The following is a 6,000-nucleotide window of genomic DNA, read 5'->3' on the forward strand; positions in this document are numbered from 1 at the left end:
GGAAATATTTGTCTTCGAGACGTGCCTCTTTAGACCTTTTTGCAGTTTTCACTTGCAAGCAATGTTCCCTCTAATGTGTGCGTGTTTGCGCGCGCACACCTACCAAAATGTGTCCGCACACACATTTTCATCCCCCGCACAGTCCTCACATAAAAATATTGTAAAAGAAAGTTTCCTTTGCCTGATTTTAGTTTTGCTCGAATGCACGAAACCATCACATGCACAAACCTATACATACCACATAACACATGTACCTTAAAAATATAAGTTTTAATGTAAAATTGTATGTGTGTGTTTGTGGAGGGGAGGGGGGTGTAAATTTACCGCACTTGGTGACGCCAACCCTAGTTATGCCACTGCTCAGATGCGTTGGTGATCCGCGCATACAATATAACAATTAGAGGAAACGTTGCTTTCAAGATCCTGCACCGTTTCCTGATTTAATTAAATTACTATTTTTACAGCTAATTCAAACACAAAACGAATACCACAAAATCATATAAATGTACTTATTTACTTAATTGAAATTGTAAATACCTGAAGAATGCTGAATTATCTAAAAGTAGACAAGTACCTACTAGTTATTACCTACCATAATTATTATAAAATATTATTTGTCATAAATCAATGTAAAATTATCTACATATTTCAATTCAACGGGAACATCACTAGGCCCAAGAAAAGAATCTTTCTATCACAATATCAATCAAATGCCATTGATTGTCATTGCCAAATGTCATTTAGTTTCGGTCTCACTGCTATACTCAATACTGCAATCTATTACGGGTACAAAATCCTATGGCTAGTGAATCACCTTAACAGATATGTACAAAAATACGTACTTATGCAAAAAAATAAGAACTCATTTTATTATGTGCCATCCACAGAACAGTGTAATACACCAACATTAAATGAGCGTAAATGCATAAACCGAGAGCAGTTTTTAGTATTCGACGTAAAACGTATTCTTAACACGTGTGTAAGTTTGCCCCGGATTCTTCCTTACTCGAGTCGGTTACCTGCTTCGCCTTACCCGTTATGTACGAGTATTTCAGTTCCCATTATTTCTGAGTTCCCTGGTGCCATCACTGTTATCTTCAATAATCATTATTTTAAGTGACAGGATGTGATTCTGGGTAAAAGATACATTCATATTTTTACTATGTACATTATCAGTTTAAATTTATCGTGTTTCACTTTATTTTTTATCGTGGGGGGCTCAAAGCCAGTCCCTAAACCTGTCACTGACTAGGCACAGAAGACTCCACCTAGAATAATATTCAACATCGTTGATCTACACCTATCAGTGGCGAAGGATGGAGGTAGGCTGTTAAGATCCGCCATAAATGATACACACTAAACTTTGTCAGTCATACGTATTTGTTTTCATTTTAATAAGGCTACAATTTACACAAAATGATGTTGGTTAGTTTTCAAAAATCAATTAAACCCTGCGAAAATCAAGCCATAGTAGATAATAGTCAAAAAATACTCGTCTATCTATAAAATATCTAAAATTATGCAATTAAATCATACATAACTTTGAATATTTTATTGATAGAATAATATTTTTTTATATATTACAGTTTGGTTTAGGCAGGGATTAATGAATTAAAAATTAACCAACAATATGTATTTTTAATCTAACGAAAACAAATAAGTATGAATGAAAAAGCATGCACAATTTTGTCGTATCGCCCAAAGTAATGTATACGAAAACTATATGGTTTGGCTTAGGCAGTGTTTAATTGATTTTTAAATATAACCAACACCATAGCTAAATTGTAGTCTTAGTTTGATAAAAATAAATAGGTATGACTAACAAAGTTTAATGTGCACTATTTATGGCGGATCTTATCAGCCAACCTCCACCCTTCACTACTGACAACAACTATTCTGTTTTTTTTTTATTATTCAATTCTTAATATCAAGGGTAATAGACAAGGCTTAAGAATATATTTATTTATAGAACTATTTCGGAACTTATGGGAATCTCTTTGGTCAACATTATTATTATAATATAATTAAGTTTTCGTCAATTCCGGGATCCCGGGATTATAATCCCTGTTGAATACGTACCACATAAAAAGCCAAATAATATTGTATATTAAATTTTACGATGCTAAGATCGTTGTTTCGTCTGTTTGTGGGCGTAATATTAAACTGACCAGTAATATTATTGATACCAGTGACGGATTAAGACACTTATAGCCCCCCGGCTGCAAAATCGAGGCCGCCTAGATTAATACTATTCCGGATACTTCTAATTTTGTAAAATGATTAATAATACGACCAACAATAGTCTTTGTCAACTTAGGGGTCAGACTCACGACACTGCAGTTAGTGTGCGTCAACACAGGTTGTACTTGATTCCAAATGCATCCGATTATACTCTCCATTTTTTTTAAATCTAATTGAAGATTCTAATAAGATGCATGACTCACATTAACTGCATGTGTCGTGTGTCGTGTGTCTGAGCCCTTAGCAAACAGCAGGCCCGCCCGTACGTGCGTACAATATGTGCACTGTATAAGCAGTGGCGAAGGGTGGAGGTGGGCTGTTAAGATCCAACATAAATAGGGTACACTAAACTTTGTCAGTCAAACGTATTTTTTTCATTGAAGTAAGAGCGGCATGCACAATCTAAGATTTCGATCCTAAGGATAAGTCGCCGAAAAGCATGACTTAACTATAGACAATCCTGAGTATGGAGTTAAGGAATCCTTAACCATAGACTACTTTTGCTATGAACACGCCCCCTTCTGTATTACCATTTACCACTGACAGCTGCTGTCAAAATAAATTCGCATGTCTATAAAACAGTCCATACACTCAAATTCATTTAACAATGTATCTCAATATGGATATTGATAGTGTTAATTCGTTTGGCATATACTTGCAGAATATTATTTTACTTTTATACGCCAGCCCACAGAAATACAAGATGCCAGATGATAAAATGACCCTTGACGCTAGTGTTACCATGTTAAAAAATATCTTGTGGTGCCTGTGGAATCACGTATAATGACTTATAACGGAAACATAAGAGTATTATAATTAAATATTAATATGTATTTATAGTTATTGCATTTATAAAATGCAGTTGTCATATTATTTTTGTCATCGTTTAACAATTATAAAATAATTTACCTAAACTATAGGAAAGATAATTTTTAAATATGGTATTATTTTCAATAGAAATGATCTTAACTAAGGACAATGTTTCTGCATAGTGTTTTCTGCTAAGGAAATTTTAGTTATGACAAATGTTTTTGCATTCCGCTTTAAGACTATAATGTGTGGACAATGTTTATTAGTTTTTAAAATTCAATTAAACCCTGCGTAATCGAAGCCGTTGTAGATAATAGTCAAAAAAATATTCGTTTATCTATATAATATCTAAAATGATGTGATTTTTGATATTTTGTAAGTGAAAAAAGATGTGGGAAGAAGGGGAATAGGATTTATAGGGGATTTGATTTGTTTAGGGATAAATTAATAAAACAAGGGAATACATATCGTTCTACTGCGCATCCGCATACGCCATGAAAGATCAAATTACTGTGTGAAAATTCAGAAGCTGATTTAATTTATGCATGCAATCTTGCAACTTGTAAGATTGAATAAAATTTGAAATTAAATAGAAAAAAAATGAAAAAGTACAATAACATAGAAGCAGCATATCAAATTATAAAAATAAGTTTAATACGTAGACACCTAAAAAAATATGTAATGCAATGCTTGATTGCCTGATCATGTCAATAGGAGAACTAGGTACATATTAGAAAATAATGAATTCTTCGTAAGTATAATAAACAGTGAAAAGTTGGCTTTTAAAAATCAACGTGAGAAGGGTCAGAGTTTTTGTCTGCTTAGTTGGGACGAAGGGGTCGAAGGGCGAAGGGTGAATTTTGGAAAGAGGTAGACTTAGGTAGGTATCTTATTATTTATTATTTTGGACAATAATATTATGCTCAAAGGTTTTAGGCTTCGCCTTTCGAGCCTACCGTGGTGCATACAAAGTCCATAATATTGAAAAAAAATCTGACATTCATCGCACAATAATTCGATACATCCAATAGCTGATGAGAGATGGCGCTGTTGCATTTTTTTAACCTTTGATAGATGGTTTATTTATAAAAATTACAAGATAAAAAGAACTTTTTATATACAACGTTTTTAAATTTTCCGTTGAATTATTATGCTCAATATGCTCAAACTTGTACGATATGAAGTAAATAAAAAACAAACAAATATAGAATACTGAAATGTCATTTTGACATTTCATTTTGATTTCCATAGTAACGCACGTATATATTAATAATTTAGTTGCTAGGACCACCCCTTTAGCAACCAATAATAGTCTTTTATTTTATACGGATTTTTCGGAAATAACTTTCCATACAAAACAGAATTATCTGTAAATGAATTCAATTCTGCTTAAAGATGGCTAAAAGTATTAAAAGAATGCATTGGCATCGTGTTCTGATATATTCTAAAAGTTTAAAATGTCCAGCTTGTCGGGAAGTTAGTTAAAAATCGATTGCAATATTTGTACTGGACAAACAACCACCGGACAAACAAGAATACGCGCTAATAAAAACGTTGTAAAATACATTTCTACATACATGGCAGAATTATTGTCTGATGTCGTTGGCAAATTAAATTATTTTTGTAGATTTAAATAATCAAGTTATTATTTAAATACGTTAATATGCAATTAAAAAGTATTTTTCTTGAGAAGGTATGCTTTAAATAATAGCCATAGTATGGAGTATTCTATACCAGACTGGATCGACAGTTCAAATAATCTTTTTTAGTGTGAAAATTTTTCATTAGTAGGTAGGTATATAAATAAAATTATATCTAATACGCAGTGGCGGCTCGTCCATATGCACTGCGGAACTGCAGCACCCCCAAGCAAATTGAGAAAAATGTAATATTATAATATACATAAATTTATGTATATTATATTAAAATATCAATATTATTTATGCGTGAATTAAGCTCGCCCGCGCACCGATACATCCAATTATTATCATACACTGCAGTACCGTTTTCAAACGAATATGCTCGAATGGGCGCAGGAAAGGTGCGGGGAACGGGTCACGCAGCTGGGAGCTTGAGCGGTACTGCCAGCCCGACAGTATTTCGCTGTTTCTACGTTCTTACGTGAGCACGCGCGCGACATCGGAGGAAAGAAACATAGCTTTAATGATTTATTAACATTGTTAAAATTTATTTCTGCAAGCAATTTATGCAAAGTTCTTTATTTTAAGTACTTATTAATATAATTAATAATTTATATTTCATTTTGATGTTAATAGTAAAATATAATACAAATAAACCGTTTCTGTTCTGGCAGAACACACTAACTGGAGAATACTTGTTTTGAGTAATTTGACTTTGAAGTTGTTAAAATGTTTGAAATAATGGTCTATCATGTGAGTTTATTAAGTAATCGTAAAAAGGATGACTTTAAAATAAAGACTGTTTATTTATTAAGAAGGTTTCCAGACGGTAAAGTTTGAAATAAGGAACATTTTGGTACTAACTCAAAATGTCATTTTTTTCGAATAAGTGTTTTCTGCCAGAACAGTGACGAAACATTCATTTTTATTTTTCATTAATCGGAGCACCCCCAGATATCTTATCCACGAGCTGCCACTGCTAATACGTATTATGTTTTAAATTGGAATGATCAGTAATATATATTAGAATGTACACAATAGCTGTTTTACTGCCAGGCTTTCTGTAAATGAAACATTGGCTTGTGCCAGTTCAATGTAACCTATCTCAAACATTATTTTTTAGCATTTGAATTTTATCCATTGTATTCGTATGTGTTGTGTAAAAGTTCCTTGACTGATACGCCTTGCGATGTCTGAACAGTGAACGATGTTTCTTTGCGTTTACATTGTTAACTGTCACATAATCGATAACCCGGTCTCTATGGGGATGTTCCAAGCTAGGCAGTGAAGGCAAACCCTCTGACCACAG

This window comes from Rhyacophila brunnea, unplaced genomic scaffold (genome assembly GCF_057557595.1).
Source record: "Rhyacophila brunnea isolate RB1 unplaced genomic scaffold, BYU_Rbru_1.0 scaffold_10, whole genome shotgun sequence".
In the NCBI taxonomy this organism is placed as follows: Eukaryota; Metazoa; Arthropoda; class Insecta; order Trichoptera; family Rhyacophilidae; genus Rhyacophila; species Rhyacophila brunnea.